Below are 27818 nucleotides of genomic sequence, written 5' to 3' on the forward strand. Positions count from 1 at the left end.
CCTGGGCCAAATGCATTGTTGATGTTGAGATTTGTCTCTGCTGCTTTAAGACCTATTTTGAACTTGAATGAGAAAATTCCTTGAATTGCTTTTCTTCTAATGTCATATCTATAGTCAAAAATGAATATAAAATGCACAGCAACTGATAAGTCACTAGCAAAAAAACAAAAAACAAACAAAAAAAAAAACCACAAAGGGAGAAATATGAATTAAAGTGATGTGTAACATAACCACATTTAACAATGTATTCCAATATCAAATGGCAGAGTTCAACAATGCAAAACCACAGTTACTTTTGCACCAACCTTCCCTTGTGACTCAGATGGTAAAGAATCTGTCTGCAATATGGAAGATCTGGATTTGACTCCTATCTCGGGAAGATCTCCTGGAGGAGGGAATGGCAACCCACTCTAGTATTTTTGCCTGGAAAATTCCGTGGACAGAGGAGTCTGAAGGGCTATAGGGCCACAAAGAGTCAGACATGACTGAGCATCTAACACTTTCACTTTCAATAGTTAGTTGAACAGTCAATACGTTTGAGAGAGAAAAGAACAAAGAAGTTATGATGATATGGATGAGAACCTGGGTGGAGAGAACAGAGTAATAAAAGTTCAGTACAGAAAGATGTAGCTAAATTAAGAAATTTATCTATGGCTATGGCATAGATGAGCAAATTATTTTCTGTAAGCAGAGCTTAAAATGTTAATAGTGGTTGAATTTATGAAGTATAAGACTCTTTGAAAAGTAAAAAATAAAATAAAAAATATAGGAGCAAGAGAGGATGTATCAGGACACAGTTAGGAAGTACTCTAACTCTGGAAGGGATGGATATAATTAAATATCATCATATGCCTGCATTAAGGAAGGCTATGTGCAAGGGGATTCTGTAGAAGCTTACTTGCCTATGAAAATATCTGCCTTTCTTCAATTAGGAGAAATATAGTTCTGTACTCTTCTCACCTTGGAAAGTGTTGACTCCTCCATGGAAATTCATAATCCACTCAGTTCTGTCTGACTCTTTGCAACCCTGTGGACTGTAGCCCACCAGCCTTCTCTGTCCATGAGGATTCTCCAGGCAAGAATACTGACCTTTACAAAGACCAAATGGAGGGTGAAGGTCGTGCCTTCCTCCAGGGGATCTTCCCAACCCGGGGGTCGAACCCAGTTCTCCTGCATTGCAGGCAGATTCTTTACTTTTTGAGTCACTAGAGAAGCCCATGATTCATATTAGCACACTAAAATTCTGGGGAAAAACGTGCATTGAAAAAAGTAAGTATTTTTAACCAATTTACCTTTGTTTGACACAGTGTTAGGGCTTCCCCGGTGGCTCAGACAATAGTAAAGAATCTGCCTGCAGTGCAGGAGACCTGGATTCAATCCCTGGGTTGGGAAAAGCCCCTGGAGAATGGAATGGCAACCCACTCCAGTGTTCTTGCCTGGAGACTCCCATGGACAGAGGAGCCTGGTGGGCTTCAGTCCATGGGGTCGCACAGAGTTGGAACGACTGAATGACTAGCACATACAACACAGTGTTAAAACTTCTTAAAAGGGACATCATTTTCTCTCCCATGAAAGTATGATAAAAGTTGGAAAATAGCAATGCTGACAGCACAAGCCTAGAAGAGACTGTTCAAAGATTTAAGCCTATACTGAGCTGCTTTTCTGTGATTTTTTTGAACAGTAAATTACATTTTCTAGAAACATCCATTTTTTGTGTGTGTGGTAACAATTTTCTTCCTGAAGTGATATTGGGTTTTGGACTAGAATAGATAGCAAGCCAAATAACAGGGATCGCCAAATAAGAACGAAATACAGAGTAGGCTTTCTCTGCCCCTTTTCTCATACACTCATGTTCTACAAGATAACCTACAAGAAAACCAAGACCAGTAGTGACAGTAACTGGACTGAGAGAATTTCTCTTTGAGTTTGCACAGAGGGAGGACTTCTAGTGAAAGCCATACAAGTAGTTGTTATTCTAAAAGAATAAATAACTTGTAGAATACACATGTGATGGAATAATACTGAGTAATAAAAAGAGGCAATGTATTGATACATGCTACTATAAGGATGAATATTGAACATTATGATCAGCAAGTGAAACTAAAATATATACTGTATAGAGTCATTTAAATGAAGTTCTAAAGCAAAAATAATCAATGATGAAAACAGATCAGAACTGTGTTTACTTCAGAAGATTTGTTGACTGCCAAGAAGCACAATGGAGCATTCTTAGGGGGTAAAGAAGTTCTATATCTTGACAGTGATATAGGTTACACTGGAGTATACATCTGATAAAATCTGTCTAATTGTATACTTAAGATCTGTGCATACCATTATAAGGAAATGCCACATTCTCCATTAAAAAAAAAAAAAAAGAAACAGTAAAGAAATTTAGGACTCTAGTTAGTGGAGTGTCTTTAAAAAAATTATATGGGTTTGATTTTCAGGAACTACTTTTTATGTATTTTTAGCTTATGTGCATTCCTGCTCAGCTGTGTTTAATTTTTTGCGGCTCCATGGACTGTAGCCCTCTAGGCTCCTCTGTCCATGGGATTTTTGTCCAATAAAAAAAAGTGCATGACTAAATATACATTACAGTGCTGGACCTCCAGTTGATCTTCCTGACTCAGGGACTGAACCCATGATAGTTACACAGATCAATTAACTGCTCAGTACAGAGAGAGCAAAGCTCTTTTTTACAGCAGAATATCAAATTAAAAGAAAACATAAAAGGAATGATGGAGTAAGAGAGTTATTACTGTGGCTAAAGCTACTGGGTAAATTTTTGTTAGAAAATTTTATGTGATATTATGATATCACCCCACAAATTATCTGTTTGAATCAAAGGAAACTTCATAATGAAAAATAGTTACAGATAGTTTAGTCGCTCAGTTGCGTCTGACTCTTTGTGACCTGTGGACTTCAGCACAACAGGCTACCCTGTCCAACACCAACTCCGGTAGCCTACTCAAACTCATGTTCATTGTGTCAGTGGTGCCATTCAATGATCTCATCCTCTGTCATCCCCTTCTCCTCCTGCCTTCAATCTTTCCCAGCATCAGGGTCTTTTCAAATGAGTCAGTTCTTCACATCAGGTGGCCAAAGTATTGAAGCTTCAGCTTCAGCATCAGTCCTTCCAATGAATATTCAGGACTGATTTCCTTTAGGATGGACTGGTTGGATCTCCTTGCAGTCCACAGGACTCTCAAGAGCCTTCTCCAACATCACAATTCAGAACAGTTATCTCCTATATGGGGAAAAATCAACATCATGTGATGTGATTCATAAATAAAGAATGTATCACTTTTTAATTTTAACCTCCAAAAATGCACAAAATGATAGCAATGTTTAGTACATTTAGTTGTTTAGTATGTTTCTCCCTTCAACATATTCCTGAAAGCCTTAGTGTGAATCTCTAACACAGGGGTGATGTCGACACCTTGAGCATTTGCTGACCTCTGGCTTAGGGAAAAAGAAGAAATGCACTGATATATTGATTTCCAAGAGCTGACCAGCAAACTGATTCCTTTATTCTCAGAGAACAAGGGCACTAATAAATTTTTAGCTTTTACATGACTAAGTTTTTTCTTATCATCACAAATGTATTTTATTCAGACTGAAATTATTATAACAGTCTTCAGAAGCTGTTTTGTCATTCAGCTCTGGGGTGAGAGTTTATGGCTGCTGAAGTCACCTTCTAGAATGTACCACTGAGTGGAAAAACAAGTAATTGCTTGATATCTTGAAGTTAATACTACCTCATTCCTTTACAGTGAAGAGTAGTTAATAAAACTCTAGATTTGAAAATTTGGGGAATTCTGATTAGAGAGAATGGACTTAGTGTAGAATCATGGTAACCAAATTACCACTAGGCCACACACAGCTTTTAAAAATTTCAAAATATTGATGAGGATTCGGAAGGAAAAGAGAGACCATACACTTTACAATAAAATGCTAAGCTTTTGAGCTCAGGGAATCAGTTTTACGCTTTCCTATTCTCCACACTGGCATTACCTACAGGGTGCTGAGAGCACGATAACTTCTTGATTAGTACATGCTTGTTATAGTCTGTACTAATCCAGTAACCAGTACTGATTGGGTAAGGACTTGTGGTTTCCCTACTAGCTTTAGAGACAGAACTTGGCTACATTTCTTAAGAGAGGTAAAGGAAGTGGTGAAAGAAATAGCATGGACGTTTTAAAATTTGTCTGCAAGCTCTTTTGACACTCTTTTCACTGAGATAAGGATCTGTGTGCCCCCTGCTTAAAAATGAGTGTACATTTGTGATTATTTCAACCAATAGAGTTTAACAGGACATAAAATTAATGACGTGAAGCTATATTATAAAATATATATATCATAAATATGGTAGAGCTTCAGTCTTGATCAATGGAATACTCACACTTGAAATGTTTAGATGCCATGTAAACACCGCGATAGCTTTGGTCTGTCAAGCTGTGAAGAAGCTGAAAGTAGCCCAAATGGAGAGACTTTATGTAGCGGCTTTGAGACCACACACACACACACACACGTACACACACGTGTGTGTGTGCACGCACATATATGCCCCCCAGACACACTCATGCACATGCCCAGAAAGCCCCAGTTATTCCAGTCTCTTGATGTTCCATCTCCAGCCATGGTCTGACTGTAAGTGCATGAGAGAACCCAAATCAGAACTCCCCATAGTTTTCTACTCCCAGAAAGACAACCTGAAAGATAATGGTGATGGCTGTTGTTTTAAGCCACTAATGAGTTGTTACACAGTGATAGGTGGCCAGAACAAGTGTTCTTCTTGTTTGTTTTTCTTCCTTTTTCTCATAGGATTTCAAATTTAATGATGTGTGGTTAGATATAGTGTTTGAAGTGAGTGTAAAATTTAAGAGCCATTAAATGTACAATAACCAGAAAATACCCACCTGTGTTCACTAATGCAGGGTTCTGCACATAAAATAAGAACCAATACACACATAGAGACTTGTTTTAAATAATTGGCTCACATAAATTGTGTCGGCTAGGAAAGTTCAAAGTTTGATTGGAGATGCAAGCTGGAGACCCAGGGAAGAGATGCAATTTGAATTTAGAGGTAGTCTGCTGGTGGACCAGGAAGAGCTGATAAAGCAGAAAAAGTACAAAGGTGGTCTGTTGGCAGAATGCCTTGTTGGGGAAGGTCAGCCTTTTGTTCTAGTCAGACCTTTAACTTATTGGTTAAGGCTCACCCACAGTCTGGAGGTCATTCTGCTTTACTCAAAATGTACTTATTTAAACATAAATCTCTTCCAAGAATCATATTTACATCCAGAACAATGTTTCACGGAATATCTGAGCACCATTGCCCAGCCAAGTTGACATACAGAATTAACCATCACACCACGTGGGTAAAAAGCAAGGTGGTCTTTTTTGATATAGGGTCACATTTCTTCATTAATTGCTTGAAAGACTGAAGAGAAAATTTTTAACATTTCTCTGCCTCATTATTATCCTGTATGACATGGGACATGACTGAAGTGACTTAGCATGCAAACATGCATGACACTGGTTTAATAAATAAAATTTTAATAAATAATATTTATACAGATGTTATAAAAATATAAATAAAAATTACTAATATTTCTAACACAAATATATCTGGCATAGGTAAGCATCAATGAATGGTGTTCCCTGTACTCTTCACTTTAATATATGCCATAGATATACAGAGAAACGTATAAGAAGAGCATTTGTACCCAGGGGTCATCTAGTTCACATTTATATCAAAAACATCCTACTGCTCTTTTTGTGCATTGAATAGAAGCCAGAATAGGAAAGGTAATAATGCAGGTTTCACATTCTGGATAAATGATTCATTTAGTTGAGGCCTTAAGAGGCAAAGAATCCCTCCCAACACAATATTGCCAGCAGCCACTATTAACAAATAGGAGTTGATATTTAAGATGAAACAGTGGTTTCCTGATCATGGTCCAGTAATTCCATAGTCATTAATCGCCAGACCTTTTATTATGTGCCATGCCTTATGTCTGTTTTACATCTGCTACCTTACTCTTCGTGGGCTTCCCAGGTGGTTCAGGGGTAAAGAATCTGCCTCCCAATGCAGGAGACTCAAGAGATATGGGTTTGATCTCTGGGTCCAATCTGTGAGTCAGGGGGGTCCCTTGGAGTAGGATATGGCAATCTACTCCAGTGTTATTGTCTGAAAAAACCCATGGATAGAAGAGCCCGATGGGCTACAGTTCATGGGACTGCAGAGAGTTGGACATGACTGAGCACGCACTTTACTCTTCACCTTATTAATTTCCCACTAAGCTTTACATATGCATGTATAGTCCTTGCTTCAAAAAAAGTAACCTGGTAGCCATGTTATATTTGTTATGTCCTACTTTATGTACCATCTTGGATGAGTTTATGAAAGGAAAGGTGGGGTTATGAGAAAGATGTGGTGTAAGAGAAAATTTTACCTGGGTCCAAATACTGAGATAATTTCCAAGTTCTGAGGCCACATTCAGGGACTGAGATGAAAGAGACATCAACAAAATAGAATGATGCAAGAAATTCAGTTCAAGGGGTAAAATAAAGATGATGAAAAGACCTTAAACAGATTCTAGTATGGGAGGAAAAGATCTGATTGGGTTTTATTCCTATAACTGGACTCAGGCTCACAAAACAATAGATACTGTTAAGTTGCAAAGTTTCCATTTAATTCACATTACATATTTGTTTTTTTTTAGGACAATTGTTTGTTATTGAGGCTGCGAGGGCTGATACTGCTGAGGAGAGAATGCTGGTTCCCACTATAGGAAGGACAGTGATGCTGAACAGGAAGCATGAGAGCCTAATACCCTCATCTTGTCTTTTTTTTTTTTTTTTTCATTTTTTTTTTTCTTTTTTTTTTTTTTCATCTTGTCTTATAAGGGGAGCCCCATGTGACTTCCAACGGGATATACACTGTTGAATATTTCATCACATCATTTTTGATTCAGTGTTAAATTGATATAGGAAACCCCCATATACCTTGAGTTCTGATTCACTGATTTTTTTTTAATGTGTTCTTTATTTTTTTCTTCTTTCACATGTATGAATACATGCATATTTCTTTATGATTTTTTCTGAGATTAAAGTAGACACCTCATTATAACTCTTTATCACTATTATGGATTATACTGTGATCCCCCAAAACACCAAGTTGGAATCCTAACCTCAGTATCTCAAAGCTGGACCATATTTGAGAATTGTCTTTGTGGAGGTAACAAAGTTAAAATGAAGTCATCCAGGTGGGCCTTAATCCAATACAAATGTTAATCTTCTAAAAAGTATTGGACACAGGTACACACATGGAACACTTCATATAAAGATTGGAATTGTGCTGACACAAGTCAAATAACTACCAGAAGTCAAAAGAGAAGCCTGCATCAGATCCTTTCCTAGAGTCTTCAGAGGGACCCTGTCTTCCACTGGTATGTTAATCTTGAACTTCTAGTCTCCAGAGTTGCAAAGAATACATTTCTGTTGTTGAAGCCACTAAGCGTGTGGTACTTCCTTATGGCAGCCCTAGCAGACTAATACAATCTTTAAATATTTGAGAGCATTTTCTAAAGAATAAGAAAGTTTCCTTATATAACTATAAATTTTCTTTTTTATCCTTTTTCTTCTCTCCTCCATTTTTCTCTTTTCCTCTTCTGAGACTCTAATTATGCAATAAATACATTTGATAGCTTGATATTGTCTTCCTGAAACCAGTTCTATTTATTTTTCTAATAGTTTTTGTATTTCTGTTCTGAAGATGGGTGATCTGTATTCACAAATCTTTAAGTTAATTGACCGTTTCTTTTGTGTTTACCAATGTGCTTTTGAAACCCATCTAAAGATTATCATTTTTCTAATTTCAGATGTTTACTTTCTAGTTTGAATATTTGCTTATGATTATTTATATTTTCTATTTGCTGAAAGTCCTCACTTGTTAATTATGATTTTGTTTTACTTTGAAATTGCGATTATATCATGATTGCCTTCATCTTTTTTTTTTTTACCTTCATCTTAAAATGATTTGTAATGACTCCTTTTCTCTGTTGCCTGTGATTCATGCTTTCTGGTGTTTTTTTTTTCCTTTCTAAATTTAGTAATTCATGATTGTATTATGGAAATTAATGATGATGTATTATGATGATTTGGACTATTGTTAACTTCTAAAGAATGCAGTGTTTTTTGTTTGATTTGTTTTAATATAGCAAGCTGTAAATCTGGCTTTACTGAAATCCTGTCTTTCCTGCAGTGGTTCACAGTAATGATCAGTTACCTCAGCTTTCTAGTCCCTACTGTATGCCTAAATTCTTGGCATTTCTTCCACTTGTGGGTAGTTGGGTATTAGCTAAGGGATTGTACAGAGTTTACACACAGATTTAGGGTTCATTCTCTGAGTAGTCCAAGGTTTTATCCCTTACTTTTCAACTGTGTGAGCCAATCTGAATTCCATTCTCTAACTCTTTTTTGAAATAAATACAAAAGTATTTGTCATTTAGATTTATACTGAGTTTGTAGCCAATTGAATTCCTGTTTTGTTCAATGCTATATTTATTCCTTGGAATTTTTTTCACTAGTTTATTTTTTAATATAATTGTATTTATTTTAATTGGAGGCTAATTGCTTTACAATATTGTAGTGATTTTGCCATACACTGACATGAATACACCACAGAAATAATATTTTGCATATAGCCATTTAACATTGATAGACTGGTATTTCTCTAGGATTCCCTATTTGTCAGGTAGAATAATGCTGAGACAGACACGTATAAGCAAGATTTAGTATATACATTTACATGATACTTAATCAAGAGAAAACTAACTATGTAGTCAGGAACTGATAATATGATTTAATAAAAGTATATCAAATATTATGGAAGCATAGTACAAAATTATAAGGAATAATTGGAGAAGTAGTGAAAACTTCAAAAGGGAGGTAAAATTTGACGTAATAGTAGAGTAAAAGGACAATGTGTTTTTCAAAATAGATAAATTGGAGATGGTGAGCATTCCAAATATGGGAAACAACCTGCCTGAGGAACAGAGAATTGAAGAAAGTGAGATTCGCAAGCCATTAGGTACAGATGGGAAATGAGAAAAAAAAGAAAGGAGGAAAGAAAGACACATAGTTATGTGACCTAGAACTTGAAGAACCTTCTATAGTTTATAAAGGAGTGGATTTTTTGCAGTTAGAAATTTAAAAAATATGCATATAACAGATATGAAAGCAACCTAAGTGTCCATCAACAGATGTGTGTGTATATATATATATATATATATATGTACACAATGGAATAGCATTCACCAAGAGAAAAAAAAGAATAGAATTTTGCTGTTTGCAACAACATGGGAGGTTATTATACTAGGTGAAATAAATCATACAGTAAATACAAACATTATATGATATGAATTATATGTGGAAGGTAAGAAATAAAACAAACCAATGAGTATATAAAAAAAAGGAACAGGCTCATAGGTATAGAAAAAAAGTTAGTGGTTACAGTGAGGAGAAGAAAGTGGGAATTGACAAGATAGGGGTAGGGGATTAAGTCATACAAATTATTATGTCTAAAATAAATAAACTATAAGGATATATTGTAAAATACAGAAAATATAGTAATTTATCATAATTCTAAATGAAATATAACTTTTACAGTGGTCAACCACTATGTTATACATCTGTAACTTATAAAATATTATACATCAACTATTCTTCAGTAAAATAAAAAAAAAAAAAGAAACTTTAAGAATTGTTAATGTTTAGTCGGTAAGTCAGGTCTGAAAACTTTGTGTCTCCATGGATTGTAGCCCACCAGGCTCCTCTGTCCTTGGGATTTCCCAGGCAGGAATACTGGAGTGGGTTGCCATTTCCTTCCCCAGGGCATCTTCCCAACCCAGGGATCAAACCCACATCTCCTGCATTGCAGGCAGAGTTTTCTTTTTCTTTTACCTCTGAGCCACCAGGGAAGCCCCTAATGAAGAATAATGACCATGATTTTATTTTGGAAGGGTAACTTGTACCACTCACAATAAGAGAAGATTGATGTTGGAAATATCAGTTAGGTGAAAAATGCTTAGGACTTGAACCAAAGCTCTCATGATAGTAGAAAGGAGGTAACAGATTAAAGAAGCATTCAGAAAACCAAATAATTCAAGTCAGACATAAAAAGACTGATTCAAGGACGACCCTGGAGCTGCAAACTTGAGTAACAGAATGTTTTAACTAGACTAGATCTATTTACCAGAATAAAACACAAAAGACATTGAAATAAAAGGCACACATTCAGAGCCTATAAAAACAACAAGCTGAGTTTGTTTTAAAATGTTCAGCTTGAGATTCTTAGGGATTTATTACATCTCATTACATTAGTGTCACTCCATCATTTCAGTCTTCTGACCCTTTCTAACTCACAGTTCAGATAAAATAAAATCAAACAACAACAACAACAAAAATTTGTGTTTTAAAAATATCAGTTTTTTTTTTTTAAATCTGAATTGTGAGTTAGACTTCTTGGCTGTGATATCATTGATGGTGAGAAATGTGTGAAATATAATAGAATTAAAATTATTCTTTCTTAAGCCCCTTCTCGCTATCAGACACAACTCTACATGATATTCATATATTTGTTTTAATCTGAAATTCAGAGTGGTTATTAGTAGAAATTAGGTCTTTGTGAAATGTGCCATTTTTTGAGGTCAGTGCATGCGTGCTAAGTCGCTTCAATCATTGTAGCCTGCCATGCTCCTCTAAGGGATTTTCCAGGTAAGGATGCTAGAGTGGGTTGCCATTTCCTTCTCCAGGGGATATTCCTGAGCCAGGGATTGAACCTGGGTCTCCTGCATTGCAGGCAGATTCTTTACCATCTGAGCTATCAGGGAAGCCCAGGGTTCTCATAAATATATTCAAACAATACCCATAGCCAATTGGGTATTCCTGGTACTCAGTGGTAGACAGGAAGAGTTCCATTAGCTGTTTCAGAGAGTGGTAATTTGAGATGTGTAGAGAAATCCTTCTGGTTAAATACATGTTATCTCCTTCCAAGTACATTTAATATCTTTTACATTTCTTTCACTCAGCTTTCACATGCTACTCCATTATTGAGTCATCAGGGATGCTATCCACCGCTATTAAGGAGACCACAGGATGAATTGTGTCTTCATGTTGTAAACCACTCAGACCTTTCTAGATAGAGTAAATGTTACCACTTGAGGGCATCCTGTCATTATGTTCTGTGATAGTCCTCAACTTCTAAATCCACCTCAAAACCATAGCTCTCTGACAGAAGGGACTAAGGGGAGAAAAAAAGTCTTTGCCGGAAATGCTGAGGCAGCAGTGAAAATGGTAATTTACCATGCTAAATTGGTGTTTCCTGGAGTACTAGGTCAGTGAAGACTGTATTTCAGGAAATGCTAAGTCAACAGAAGCAGGCAAGTGACACAGATAGAAGTTGATGGAATCTTCCTGGCAGGGACCAAAATAGGCCTTTCAGGCACACCGAGTGCCCTGCAAATTAAAGTGATTTTGGAGGAGAATCTACATTCAGTTTTCTTTGAGCGTGGTTCGCAAAGAAAACCCCATTGTCAGCAGCATTCCTAGAGGTGATAGTGACAGCTCATCTACTTTGAGTCCATTGGTTGTGAGGAAAAGTTGAGAATGAATGACATACCTAATTGGAAATTTTTAATTGATAGTAACCCTAAACATTTACAATGTTTTCCCCTGGGGTTTTCAGTAAATATGATCAGACAAATGCATCAAGATTGGTACAAATGTGTCTGAAAATTTATAATTAGTATTAAAATTCAATGTATTTTCATCTAATGTAGGATAGTAAATTTAAAACATTGATATCCATTATGACCACTTAATTTCCCTTCTGAGTACATTCAAGAATTACAGAAAATACCAACAACAATAAAAAATAAAACCTAACTAAGGAATTAGTTCTAAGGAAAGAGAAGTATTGTGCCCTAAAGAGAATGTCATAGTCAAAAGGACATACAAAACTATATCATAAAATATTAAACTATGGTGAACCACTGTATTTACCTCATCTAATAAAATCTATAACTTGGCAGAGTGCCAAAAAGTACCTATTTAAAAAAATAAAACTTTGTAGTTTCACCCAAATTTTAGTAGTACATTTTATAATTTGAATGAATAAGAATATTTTTTTCTTTACCAAATTGCCTTTTCTGTTGTTTGGGGGATTAAAATGTCACATGTATGAAAAAATACATGACAAGTCTGTTTCTTGTGTTTAAAGGACATTGAACTATTTTTCTATTAAATTTAGTATGATGTGTATTATATATTAGAGTAAATTATATAATGTACAATAAGGAAGCCCAAATCAGAACTAATCTTAAAGCTATTATCCCATACATAACAAAACATAACATAATATATAACTTCTAAGTACCAAGGTTAATTATATTTCTAGAACAGCTGGTTAGTCTTAGGGAACTTGGTTCAATACCACTCCCGACAGTTTTTAAATGAAGGGATCATGAGTGTTAGATTTTTTTTCTCTCTTCATGGTTTAATGCTTCACACCAGTAGCTGCTGTTAGGCTATTAGCAGCCACAGCAGGTCAGCAGAGGAATGAGCCATGTCAAGTCGTTATTGGTTAGAGGTCAGTATTCTTTAACACACTGTCATGACTGCTTCCTTATGACAAGATAGCATCTGAAAAAGATCAGAAAGTAAGCTTCTTCTTGAAGGCAAACTATCAATTCTCCTAACCGGGAACATTTGTCAGAGATTTTCTCAGAAACCTGGTCTTGGATTTCTTCTTCTTCTTCTTCTTCTTCTTTTTTAATTAACTTTTATTGGAGTATAGTTGGGGTCTGTTCAAAATGGAGTTAAAATCCTGCGTATACATTCAAAAAAAGACAATCTCCTGGGTCCAGAGATAAAGACTATGACAGTTGGATAAAATAAAATTTTCTAGTTTGGATTTTACTGATAGCTTTGGAATGTGGTAGTAGACAAGAAAAAAAAAAAAATCCCTTAGGGAACTGAAAATCATTACTGCAGGCAAATCAACAAAGAGGGGTAGGGAACAAAATCTAGCAATTTCTTGTTAATGAATTTCAAACAAAGCATGTGTGTGTATATGATATATAGTAAACAACTATCCCAAATTGATTACCTCAAGGGAATAAAGAAAGGTTGCTACCCAGCAAGCTTTAAGAGTAATACCAGAGAAAAACCACACAGAGATCATTACTATGAAATTTTCAATCACCCTATAAATGGAGGGTAAAAAGCAATGGGTTGCCAGGCTAACTTCTCTTTTCATTTAATCAACAAGCTGCTTCTGTTCCATGAAATGGAATGAAATGAATGCCATGGCATTTTTAAACGGCACAGAGGATCTTTTTATTGTGAGAAGAGATTTGCTGAATAACTGTAAAATGCAGAGATAATTTTGGAAGTCAGTTAACAGCCTTGCCGTGGAGACCCTCAGAATCCACCTGCCCATGATATCTATTCCCCCTCCAGCAGGCATCTCACTTATTGGAAATCATTTTTATTGCCATCATCAGCTGAGGTATCTGCCCAGTTTTAAAGAAAAAGGAGTTGAGAAACAGTGACAATGACACATGCTATCTCTTGGCATGGTAAAGATAAGGGACATGGAAAATTGTCACTCAGTGTCCATTAATTTAATTGTAAAGCAGAAGAGTAAATGTGTTTCAGATTTTTTCATTAGCACATGTCTACTGTGGTTCTCTGTGTGACTGACATAACAGGAAGGTGAGGGTTGAGATGAAAAAGGTACAGTCTTTTCTGGTGGTCCATAAAGGTATTTCTCACTCCATTGGCTAGAAAGAGAAGGGGTTTATTAAAAAATGTTGCAGACTGAATCTTTAGTGTTATTTTGATACCAATTATAACCATTTATACCAATTATAAACATTTGGAAATGCAATTTTCTGACATTTTACTTTTACCCTAAGTTATAATACAAAACAAACTAAAAAATGCAGCATTCACTTTTGCACCAATATTGAAAGCAGAGACAATGAAATTCTGATAAAGTAGGTGCAAAGATGCTTAAAGACGTAAAATACATAAAAGTTATTCTTGTATTTAGCAGTGTAGCTTATATAGAGAGGAAAAACAATAGTGAGAATATAACCAAATGCAACAAACTCATTCTGAACCCTTCCTCCACCTTTCTCATCCCGTTTTTATTCAACCCATACCATATACTTAATGGTAAAATAAGTAAATGAATTTTTGAGGATAGTTAGAAGATAAATATTATGTAGGCTTGAAGACATTACTTTGGAATAAAGGCGTGAAGGAAACACAGAAACAGCAGAGATTGTGATTCAGAGCATAACAGTAACCAAGTAAGGAAAAATATAGTTCTTTGATCATGTGTGACATTCAGAAAAGCCCAGTTATCTGAATAGTGAATACTGACCTTCTTTAAAGTTATATAGATGTCAATTTTTATAGATCTCTACACAAGCAGGTATTCTGTTATGGAGTTTTGACTTAAATGGGAGACTTCTATTTCCAGTAGCATGATCATCTATACACTCTGATGACCATCCCCATAAAATCAATGAAGTGTTGGAAAATAAAATATATTTTAAATCTTATTTACTGCATTCCAGAGCAGGCATGATAGGAAAAGAAATTATCAGAGACCAAAGTAAAGTAAAAGCAGAAATCCTAGAGAGTAAGTGGTCTCCAAATCCAGCTGGGGGTTTTCTACTAGAAAATTTTGGCCTAAAATGGAACCCCCAACAGGCTGTATGCTTTTTTTTTAAACTGCAGAGATGGAGCTCTTAACCATTATCTATAGACATATAATGCCTGACCATATGAGACACACCACACACTATTTCACATAGCCTCCACAAGTCCTGCAGTTAGGTTTCCTGATTCTTTTTGGATCGAAGAAGAAAAAGTTTGCCTTTTAAACTGCTTTAGAATTTAGAAAACATTTAGACTTATATTTCCTCATTTAACCTCAAAATGACTCTGTGATGTCAGAATCTTTTAATACCCTGGTTAGAAGATAAGGAAACCGATGATCAGTGAGAACAAGGACTGATGCAGAATTTGGAATTAAACCTAGTTTTTCTGATTCTGAAGCCTATTTGCTGTCCAAAATTGTCCAAACACAGTCTGTTAATATGGTGAACTTAACCTCCTAAAGCATCCAGCCTACATTTGTAGAGTAGTTCCTGCTCCAGGAAACATTAACTCTCTGCCAAATAGATTCTTAAAAGCCTTAAATATGTGCAACAGTTTTTAAAAATGTATTTATGAATGTATGTATGTATGTACTTTCTGATGTCCAAACTTAGAAAGACAAACAGCGCAGCAGAAAGCAATGACACTCACATGTCATACTAAAGCATCTTCTGGGACTTCCCTGGCAGTCCAGTGGTTAAAACTCCACGCTTCCAATGGAGCAGACACAGTTCAATCCCTGGTCAGGGAGCTAAGACCGCACATACCAGGCAGTATGACAAAATAAATAAAAAAATAAAGCTTTTTCTCTGAACTGTAAGGTAACATTGTTTAAAATAGCTATGGAGGTTATTAAACACAACTACTTAAGTCTCACCTATGTGGATAGTTTAATTAATCAGAATCAGGGGAGTTAACCGGTGACAGTTCAAAATCATCTCCATCTGAGGCTTCCTACCAACTCCTTTCTCTTCCTCAAATGCATTGAGCCATCAATGAGTCTGAAAAGGGTTTTGCATTAACAATCTTAAAATCTGTGTTTATAATTTTTATTTAATGAAACAATCTAAAGTTTTAATCAGATGTTTGATCTTAAAAAACTCAAAAAACTAAAAACAAACAAAGAAAGGTAACCTAAGAACCCAGTGCAGGAATTTTATGGCAAACAAAATCTTATACAAAGAAAACAATGGGAGTTAAGCTTCCATCAAAAGGAAAATTTTAATGGTAATAGTGATTATGATACTGGTGAAAATAATGTATGATTTGAGATACATATTTCTATTTATATATCTATATCTCTTACTTATGCAGTTAGATGTAATTATATTAAGATGTTGTTTTCCTTTGACATTTGAGATATTCAAGAGTGGAAGAATACAGTGGCTAGAGCTCCACTATTACAAGGACAACCTATTACACTGTAACACTGAAAGTCTACTAATGAAATGGAAAGCTAGCTCCCCAAATCCTAAGGAGTTTGACAAGCAGCTCGGTAATCCAGCAGATGACAGTTTCATATTCTGGATGCTGATAGCATAGTAAGTGAAAAGAACTCTGAATTCATATTTGGATGGGTGAGTTCTCTCTCTCTCACTTTGATTTCTATCATTAGAAAAGAGTGAATTAAGAGAAAAAAGTGTCATTTAAAAAAATGGAAATAAACCCACAGACATAGAAAACAAATTTATGGTTATAAAAAGAGGGAAGGGAGAAATAAATTAGGAGGACGGGATTAACAGATATATACTACATTTATAAAATGGATAACCAACAAGGACCTACTCTACAGCACAGGAAACTTTACTCAATATTTTGTAAATACCTATGAGAGAAAATAAAGGACAGAAATGGTATGGACCTAACAAAAGCAGGAGATATTAAGAAGAGGTGGCAAGAGGAAGCAAATTTATGGTTATAAAAGGGGTCAGGGGAGGAAGTATAAATTAGGAGGATGGGATTAACAGATACATACTACATTTATGAACTGGATTACCAACAAGGACCTACTGTACAGCACACGGAACTTTACTTGATATTTCGTAAATGGTAGAAGGGAAAATAAAAGACAGAAACAGTATGAACCTAACAGAAGCAGAGGTATTAAGAAGAGGTGGCAAGAATACACAGAAGATCTATACAAAAAAGACATTCATGACCCAGATAACCACGATGGTGTGATCAATCACCTAGAGCCAGACATCCTGGAATACGAAGTCAAGTGGGCCTCAGGAAACATCACTATGAACAAAACTAGTGAAGGTGATGGAATTCCAGCTGAGCTATTTCAAATCCTAAAATGATGCTGTGAAAGTGCTGCGCTCAATATGCCAGCAAATTTGGAAAACTCAGCAGTGGCCACAGGAGTAGAAAAGATCAGTTTTCATTCCTGTCCCAAAGAAGGGCAATGGCAAAGAATGTTTAAACTACTGCACAATTACATTCATTTCACACGCTAGCAAAGTAATGCTGAAAATCCTCCAAGCTAGGCTTCAACAATATGTGAACTGAGAACTTCCAAATGTACAAGCTGGATTTAGAAAAGGCAGAGGAACCAGAGATCAAATTGCCAACATCAGTTGGATCATAGAAAAAGCAAGGGAATTCCAGAAAAACATCTACTTCATTGACTATGATAAAGCCTTTGACTGTGTGGATCACAACAAACTGTGGAAAATTCTTAAAGAGATGGAAATACCAGACCACCTTACCTGCCTCCTGAGAAATCTGTATGCAGGTGAGGAAGCAACAGTTAGAACCAGATATGGAACAACAGACTGGTTCAAAATTGAGAAAGGAGTATGTCAAGGCTGTATATTGTCACCATGGTTATTTAACTTATATGCAGAGTACATCATGTGAAATGCTAGGCTGGATAAAGCACAAGCTGGTATCAAGATTGCCAGGAGAAATATCAATAACCTTAGCATGCAAATAACACTGCCTTTATTGCAGAAAGTGAAGAGGAACTAAAGAGCCTCTTGAGAATGAAAGAGGAGAGTGAAAAGTCTGTCTTAAAACACAACTTTTAAAAAACTAAGATCATAATATCTGATCCCATCAATTCATGACAAATAGATGGGAAAACAAGCGAAATACTGACAGGCTTAATTTTCTTAAACTTTTAAATCACTGCGGATGGTGACTCCAGCCATGAAGTTAAAAGATGCTTGCTCCTTGGAAGAAAAGCTATGACAAACCTAGACAGCATATTAAAAAGCAGAGACATTACTTTGCTGACAAATGTCCCTCGAGTCAAAGATATGATTTTTCCAGTAGTCATGTATGGATGTGATAGTTGGACCATAAAGAAAGCTGAACTCTGAACTATTGATGCTTTTGAACTGTGGTGTTGGAGAAGACTCTTGAGAGTCCCTTGGGCATCAAGGAGATCAAACCAGTCAATCCTAAAGGAAATCAGTCCTGAATATTCATTGGAAGGACTGATGCTGAAGCTGAAACTCCAATACTTTGGCCACCTGATGTGAAGAACTGACTTATTTGAAACGATCCTGATGCTGGGAAAGATTAAAGGCAGGAGGAGAAGGGGACAACAGAGGATGAGACGATTGGATGTTATCACCAACTCAATGGATATGAGTTTGAGCAAACTCCAGGAGATGGTGAAGGACAGGGAAACCTGACGTGCTGCAGTCTATGGGGTCACAAAGAGTCAGACACAACTGAGTGACTGCACAATATCAGTAAGTGAAAAGAATCTGAAAAGGTATATATACATTTATATTTATATATATATATATGTAAAACAGGGAGAAGGAAATGGCACCCCACTCCAGTATTCTTGCCTAGAGAATCCCGTGGACAGAGGAGCCTGGTGGGCTGCTGTCCATGGGGTCACACAGAGTCAGACACAACTGAAGCGACTTAGCATGCATGCATGCATTGGAGAAGGAAATGGCAACCCACTCCAGTCTTCTTGCCTGGAGAATCCCAGGGACAGAGGAGCCTGGTGGGTTGCTGTCCATGGGTCTCACAGAGTCGGACACGACTAAAGCAACTTAGCAGCAGCACATGTAAAACTGGCAGGAAAGTTATGATAAATCTAGACTGTGTGTTGAAAAGCAGATACATTACTCTTCCAACAAAGGTCCATATAGTCAAGGCTATGGTCTTCTGAGTGGTCACGTTGGTTGTGAGAGCTGGACTGTAAAGAAAGCAGAACACCAAAGAATTTAAGCCTTCAAACTTCAAACTAACAAGACATTGTAAGTCAACTACACTTCAATTTTTTTTAAAGGTGAATTTTGCTCCCTTAACTGATACTGTGCAAAGATGACTGGGATAAATTTGGGCACCTTGCCTCTACCTGCAGTAGGAAATTCTTTTTCTAGCTCCTCCATCAGAGTCTGTCATCACCTTCGGGCTTCTTGCAAAATAATAATAACGGCACTGCTAAATTGCATAACTATTGCTCTTCAGAAATTCATAAAACTCCTTCTAAGTATTATTTTATTTAATTATCACCACAGCTCTAAGATACTGGAAAGGCAGGTTCTTCTATTTCCATTTTTTATGTAGAGAAACTGTTTAAATTGGAGAATGTTGTTACTGAGGCTCACAGTGATTTCTCCCTCTTGGAAGTCCTACAGAACATACAGCCTATACCATTTTTTAACCTAGGTCTTTGATTGGGATGTTAAAATATTTCTGATGACTAATAATATAATGTTAACTACCACATATCATTCTTGCTATATGTCAAGCACTGTTTAAGAATTTCATATGTATCAAATCATTTGATCTTCATCATAACCCTGTGAGTTAGGCAATATATTATTCACATTTTACAGATGAGGAAATTGAAACACAGAAAGGTTAAGTGACTTTTGTAGAGTCACACATTTAATAGGTGGTGGTGTGTATGCTCAGTCATGTTCAACTCTGTGATCCTATGAACTATTGCCCACCAGGCTTCTCTGTCTGAGGGATTTTATAGGCAAGAATACTGGAGTGGTTTGCCTTTTTCTCCTCCAGGGGATTGTCCTCACCTAGGAATTTAACTTGTGTCTTTTGTGTCTCCTTTTTTGGCAGGAGGATTCTTTACAACTAAGCCACCTGAAAAGCCCTTCATAGGTGATGTGTGCTAAGTTGCTTCAGTTGTGTCCAACTCTGTGCAACACTATGGACCAAAGGGATATTCTCCAGGCAAGAATACTGGAGTGGATTGTCATACCCTGCTCCAGGGGATCCTCCCAACCCAGGGGATCAAACCTATGTCTCTTACATCTACCTGCATTGGCCGGTGGGTTCTTTACCACTAGCGCCACCGGGGAAGCCCAAATAGGTGATAGAGACTGGATATAAGCTAAGATCTCCTGATCCCAGAATTTGCATTCTAATAGACTAGCCTTAAACTGCAGTTTTGGTATAAATGGCATTAATTTACTATTTACTGTCACAAAGTGCTTTATGTTTAATTATATAGCTGCAAGGATGATTTCAATTCTTAAATAGAATAAGTGTGGAATTTTATCTGAAACCTATCAACCTCTGAATGTTCATGGGTAGGCTTATTAGTGGTCTGTGCCTGCCCCAAGCCCAATAACTCAATTACTTGACATTATACTGAAACATAATATAGATTAGAAAATGGGAAAGGTGGCTCCTAAGATATCAGGTTTCTTTGGCCAACTTTAATTTTGCAATTTATCTATCAGAATGACAGTGTGCCTCTGAGAGGAGAAGGGTAGAGACTGACCACATATATGCTGCTGCTAAGTCGCTTCAGTCGTGTCCAACTCTGTGCGACCCCATAGACGGCAGCCCACCAGGCTCCCCATCCCTGGGATTCTCCAGGCAAGAACACTGGAGTGGGTTGCCATTTCCTTCTCCAGTGCATGAAAGTGAAAAGTGAAGTGAAGTTGCTCAGTCATGTCCAACTCGTAGCAACCCCATGGACTGCAGCCCACCAGGCTCCTCCGTCCATGGGATTTTCCAGGCAAGGGTACTGGAGTGGGTTGCCATTGCCTTCTCCGGACCATATATATAGTTATCCCATGTTTTACAAATCAGTACTTGAATGGAAACAGGTGTTGTTATTTTGTTTGAGAAAGTTGTTTTACTTTTCTATTTAGTACCCTTAGTTCACATTCCTGAGAACATTTCAACATGTTTTCTCTTTAGTAAAAATGCTCTTTCCTGGTAAAGCCACTGTGTCTCCATTATCCTGAACTCAGCTGGGAGTGAAGTGGTCCATGTATCTCTCCACTGGAGCCCTAGAATTTTGGGAAGTTTCGCCATACCCGCAATTACCACCTCCCTCCTGGATCTCGAAGTGACCAGAGAGGTCACAACTCTTCCTGCTGATATTTGTGAGATTAGCTTTGCAGCATGACGGGCCCTGGCTCGAGATTTTTTTTTCATCCTTTACTATGAAACCTTCCCATAACCAATATTTTGGAAATTGTCTAGAAGGATCTTATACAATTTCAAGTGCTTGGTTAATCAACAGATATTTAAGTACTTGAGATTCAGTTTAGGGGATCTTACAGATAGTTTGATTCAAAATACTAAAAGAGATAAAGTCGGAGGGCAAATTTCAACTCTCTGGCTTATTCCTTTGCAAATATCTGATAATTTGGGCATTTTATATGAAGTTAGGAAAAAAAAGCATGGTTAAAAGCAGACTCTGGGGGTAACCCACCTGGATTGACTGCCACCTGGCAAGAAGGCATTTTCAAACACTTAGACTAGTGTCTGTTAAGGCACTCATGCCACACAAGAGTTCCAACTATCATTACAACTTACAAACGCGTGTCTGACTCTTGCGACCCCATGGACTGTAGCCCATCTGGCTCCTCTGTCCATGGGATTTTCCAGGCAAGAACACTGGAGTGGATTGCCATTTCCTTCTCCAGGGGATCTTCCAGTTTCAAGGATCTAACCCAGTCTCCTGCACTGCTGGCAGATTCTTTGCCGACTGAGCTACCAGGGAAGCCCATACTCGAGATCAGTTGTACTCAAAGTATATTCTACCTAAGAATGACATGAGGGGACTTTTAAAAGTATAAGTTTAAGAATTCCACCTCAGAACTATTTAATCTGTATTTCTGGCAAAATATAGCCTAGGAATTTCTATTTGAAAAGAATGATATTTGTGCAAAGGAATCTGATATTGAACACAATTCCTTGAGCACAATTGATGAATTTTTAACATGTATAAACACTATTTCTTTAGTGTTATTAAAATTTCACATTTGTAAAACTGTGCAAAGACGCCATCCTTGAGTATTTATGAAAAGTCTAGCTATATATTTTGCATATTTTCCAGCTAGAATAGACGTGGCAGTGTTCATATTCATTTCACAATGGAGTGGAAGATATGTCAGTGCATGCTCAGTCATGTCCAACTATTTGCAACCCCATGGACTATGGCCCATCAGGCTCCTCTGTCCATGGGATTTTCCAGGTAAGAATACTGGAGTGGGTTGCCATTTCCTACTCCAGGTGATCTTCCTGAACCAGATATCAAACCTGGGTCTTTTGTGTCTCCTGCATTGGTAGGATGATTCTTTACCAACTGTGCCACCCAGGAGGATATTTAATATTAATACTACCCCAAATTGTCATCCCACCCAGCCCTCAGGATCCTTGGGATGCCATTAAAAAATAGAAGAGGGAAATGAATAAGCTTTTGTAAACATTAGTAATTAAGGGGAAAAAGACAGTGAAGATCAGGTTATTCTTTTGAGAATCATAATATAATGTGGTGTGTGGGTGTTTCCTTCTGCTTTGCACCATGTGATTGTTGGAGAAGTGACACTATAGGAAATGCTTGAGCAGGGGAAGCGTGAAAACTCAATGTTTTGACAAAAATGTGATGAGTTCTTAGAGCAGAAAAAGTAATAATGCCAACAAGTAACAAAGACCCTAATGTGCCAAAATCAGCCTAAACCAGCACTACAGAAGAATTAAGGGAAAGGAACAGTTTAAATGCTTAAGCGCTGCTGAAAAGACTACATTTACCATTAGGAAAGATTGTGAGACCAGTCAATTCAAGAGGCCTAGGCAAAGTTCTCTCAGTTTCACTTAAAGGCAGTCAGTCAAGTTACTTTACATCACCCAATATAAATTATACTCTTTGAAGATGAAAAGTTTATGACTGTAAAGAGATCAATGGTACTTAAGTTATCAGGCTGTTGTGGTGGTTTAAAGGGATAGTAGTTTGAAAACACAGAAAAAAGTCCTTAGTACATGACTGTATATTATTTAATTACTATGTGTCATCTTAATATGTATTAATAAGATTACTATATATTAGGAGGTCTCAAAGTATGGCTTCTAGACTCCTAGGTATTGCCGAGAAACTTTACATGTTCAAAAAGTTCAAAACTATTTTTTTGTTTACATTTCAATTGTGGTTTAAAAAAAGAAAAGAAACATATGGCAGAATGGATAAACAAAATTTGGTGTATACATAACAAAATTTTATTTATCAATCAATCCATTGAATGGGACCTTGGATTGCTTCTACCTTTTGGACACTGCATAGATGCACACATACCTATTCTAGCTCCTGCTTTCAATTCTTTTGAGTAAGACCCAGAAGTTACACTGTTGGATCTTATACTAATTCTATTTTCAAATTTCTAAGAGCCACCATTTTTCTTTAATGACTGTGTCCTTTTACACTGCCAACAGTGAATAAATGTTCCAGTATTTCTACATTCTCACACAAACTTCTTTTTCTTCTTCTTCTTCTTTTTTTTTTTTTTTTTGAGTAGCAGTCTTAATTGGTGTGAAGTAATTAGACCTGATTCCTAAGTGATAGTTTCACTAGAATTGAGTTTTCTTCTAACTTTGTAGATGTTATTCTTTGATGCTTCTGACAATTCAGCTATCAATGTAAATAATCATCTTTCATTTACAAGTAAGTCTATCCATGTTTTCTGATCTTTTTTAAGATTGTCTTTAGTGTTCAATACTTTGATTCATGTGTATCTAGGTGTTCAGTGATCTATTTAAATGTATTTATGAAGCCAACAATGACCTCCAAACTAAATTCTAAAGTGCATCATTAATGCCTGTCTTCAGTCTTTCTAACACATTTTAGCACTGCTCACTAGAAATAAATGATCCCATGTATTTGCAACAGTCTTTCAGTTTATATAATTTCACATTCTCATAAGTTTTACTTTATTCAACTGGTAATTCCATTTGGACTTTTTTTTTTTTGGTATATTTCATATTACTCTCTGATCTCTATGTGATATTCCCAAGATTGGGTCTAGGTTTTACCCTCTTCTCTCTCCCTACACCTTCTCTCTGGATGATCATTTCCATGTCAATCACTTTACATTTCAACTATATATATATATATTCCTAGCCCAAACTTTCTTTGAAATTCAAAAACATATGAAAGATCTGCTATACAGAATGGTCTCTGAAACTAATTAAGAATGTTATTAATGACACTCACCATTTGAACATCTTTCTCACTCAGCTCAGTCTGTTCCCTGTAAATAAATGATATCAACATCAAACCAGATGTTCAAGCCAAAATCTAGTAGTTAGCTCAGCTCTCTCTCTGTTGTCCATACATCTGAACTCTTCACATATTCTACAATTATTATCTTCATTTTCACTGCATATCCATGGTTAAAACCCATCATCTCTCAACTGGTCACCTCCAAGATGATCCCCAAGACTTGCCTTTGCAGCTTACCTTTCTACAATATATAGTATTTTAACTGGAGCAATTTTTCAAAAAGGTAAATCAAATTAGATTTCTTCCCTGCTCTAAAGCTTGCAATGGACATAGAATAAAACCTGAACTCCCCAAAGATAACCCACAAACTTAGCAGGATTTCTGCTTTGTTCACCTCTGCCACTGCTCTCTTCGTTGCTCACTGGTCTGCAGTCCAGGGGTTTCCTTACAGTTACTCGAAACTATGCTGTACCTTTTAGTCTCTTTTCTTGTCTCTATGATCAAAACAGATCATAGAGATCTATTGTTGTTTTTTCCTATGTGCTTTTCAGCTTTCAGATCAGTTTAAATTCTGTTCAGGCCAAATATTAATCCTTTCTTGAGAGACACCATCCTCTCATTCACAATTATCACTACCTCATGGTGTTTTATTTTCCATGAAGCACTTATCAAAATCCAATATCATTCTAAATATTTTATCATCTTCCACTTCTACAAGAATGTAAACTTCCTGAGGCAGAGACCATGTTTGTCCAGGACCTATCATGCATCCTATCATAGAAGATACCCAATAAGTGTTTGCTAAATTAACTCTAAGTAATTAATCAAGTAACAAACGGTGATTAAAATATGTTCCTGATATTATTTCTGTATAATAGTGGCAATTAGCATTTAAGAAATATTTTTCCAAACAATAATAAACTGTGATAATAATATAAAAGATGATATAGAACTATATGTACATACACTGTGTATAATTTTTATTTTCGTTAACTATTTTTGACTCTGATTTTGTACTTAACATTCAGTAATCTTTACTAAATAAATGACCACACTGATTAGATAATAGAGTCGATATGTCAGAAACATCTGGATCCTCTTAGATGGACAAAGAGGGACTGGTGAACAGCTTCTGGATCTTCAAGAGGGATTATATTGCAGAAGCCCTCATCTGTCAAAATCAATTTGTTCTTTCCTTTTATTTCTTTGAGTTCTATTTGCTTCCTGTAGCTTCAGGTCTTGGCAGATTTTTATTATACCTCACCAAAGTCATTGCTAGTAGCATTTACTTGTCTCTAACCTTATTCTCTTTATCCACATCTTCTTGAGGCTCTTCTCTAGAGTTTTAGGACACTTTTTATATTTTTTATACTGCTCCGCTAGCTCTGACCTCTAAGTTAGTTTCTAGTCTTACCTTCAGAGGACCAAGTCTTGTTTAGAATAGTGGTGCTGAAATAGTTCAGAGAAGAAAGCAGCTGAACCAGAGAAGTTAAGGATGACTTGCATAGTTCATTTATCTTCATCAGCAGCATAGCATGATGAATCAACTTTCATTTCTGTAAGGTCAGGGCTTTGCATCTTAGATAATAAGAAAAAAAAACTGCTTAAGCAAAAACAAAATCATACCATCCACCATCCTAAAATAACCTTAAGTTCTTCACATGTGATTGCCTACCACAAACAGAATTCATTCCTTAAAAAAAAAAAAAAAAAAACAACTATGGAGATGTCACTTTCTTCCAAGCACTGGAAAATCCACAGTGAACATGTAAAAGGGGCCTCTGACCCAAAGAAATGTATATTTCAGTGGGAGAGAGAAGATAATAAACACATAAATATAGATGAGATAAATCAATATGTGGTAAGTATATATATATGATAATATTCTAGATACTTGTATTGCAGAAGTTAAAAAAAAGATAAATTCTATGATAAAATAAAATGGAGTAATAAGATGAAGAGTAATGTTATGGAAGAGATCAATATTATACATTTAAATCCATGGCCAGAGAGGACTATCCAGTTAGAATCTGAATGATCATGAGGGAACAACCATGCAAAGATCTGAAAGTAGAAGAGACTGAGAAAACAGTCCAAACATGGCAAGTAGTGAACTTGGCTTGATCGAGAGACAGCAGAAAGCCGTTGTGTTTGTAACACGTTGAAAGGGAACATAGTTGTAGATGAGACTGTGTAAATAGACAAGGTCAGAGGTTTAGAGATAATGATCAGCAAATGTTATTTTATCCAGTGACATTGTACAGTCATGAATTAAATTCTTCACAAGGATTTTGGATACAGACAACCAGCTGAATAGTGTATTCAGTTTCTTTGCAAATAACTGTTTTACAAAAGGTTGACCCAGCTACTCTTGACTTGAGCCAGAAGCCCTACTTGCATTCCTTGATTATGCCATCCATCGCAGTCAATGATGTACCTCTATAGGAAGTGGACCCTCCCTGGCCTTCACAGGTGCTTTTAATATCTGGTTACAAAGTTACGGAGGGTTTATAGAGTGTAATGTCTGGAAGCTCCATTGGAGAATTAAAGAAAAATTGTTTTCCTAATACTTAAAACAGACAACTGCTTGCCCTCAGATAAATTTGTATAAAAACTGTTTTGGTGAGTGTGTCTGCTATTCCACTTGGTCTTTGAAACATTGTTACTTTATAACAATTTGTAACTTTGTAATTATCAAGGTTAAGAATGCTCTTAATCAAATTTTAAAATTTTGAAAAGGATCTGGGGAGGTTATAGACCAATCTCGAAATATTCTTTTCAAGTCTGTCCTGTACCCTTTTAGTAATCCACATACTACTTGAGAAGCCTAATCATATTTTGATCACATTTTATTGCCAGAAAAAATTATCTAATGAATGAAATTTTTCTAGAAACTTCCACTCTGTATGGTCCTAGTTTTATTCTCCAGAAAGATTTCATATTCCATAGACAGTCATGCGAGAACACAGTCATATCTCAGCCTAACTCCTCTCTAAATGGAGCACATAAAATTATATTAAATTGATTCCATTTAAATCAGTTTGAAATCCTTTTTCTATTTGGTTGCTTCCCAGGGATAAAATCAAATAAATCAATATTCTTTTTAAAGTGTTATGTCTAGAAAAATGAAATATCTCTGATGGACTCTAACCAGCACTAAATAGTTATTATCACCTTCTGTTATTATCATCTTCTGAAACTCCCTGTTATTTCTAAAAACATAATCACTAAGATATTTCCTGCTCCAGAACCTTGTCTTAAAGAACTTTTCACATTAAACACTAGTTTTGAATGTTCATGGAAAACTGCCTGAAGAACAGTGGTGCTCTCTCTCTTTAGTAATAACATAGCATGTTATCACTCTATGGAGCTGTTATTTTGTACTATGTACTATTACAAACTCTTCATTTGCCAAGTCATTTAATGCTTATCCCTACGAGGTAAATGCTGTTTTTATTCCCAATGTATTGATGGATAATTGAGTGAAAGAATAAATGAAAGAATTCTGATCATTCCCTCACCTTGTCTGGAGCCAAGTAGAGTCTGACTATCCTCCCAGTTCTTTAAACATCATGCTTTCAAGATGGCATTAGCTGACTTGCTAATGCAGAATATTACCTCTCCAATAAGGAAG

General features: G+C 36.2%; 1 long non-coding RNA gene across 1 annotated transcript; it reads right to left on the reverse strand.

The window, feature by feature from the left end:
- LOC133071915 (uncharacterized) lies at positions 1-25733 on the reverse strand. The gene is made up of 4 exons (XR_009696555.1): positions 25599-25733; positions 24176-24212; positions 18832-18901; positions 1-108 (listed from the first exon to the last, which is right to left on the reverse strand). It is a non-coding gene; the product is annotated as an uncharacterized LOC133071915 (long non-coding RNA).
- Between the last annotated feature and the right edge of the window lie 2085 nt (positions 25734-27818).

Source organism: Dama dama, chromosome 17, assembly GCF_033118175.1.
Source record: "Dama dama isolate Ldn47 chromosome 17, ASM3311817v1, whole genome shotgun sequence".
Taxonomy (NCBI): domain Eukaryota; kingdom Metazoa; phylum Chordata; class Mammalia; order Artiodactyla; family Cervidae; genus Dama; species Dama dama.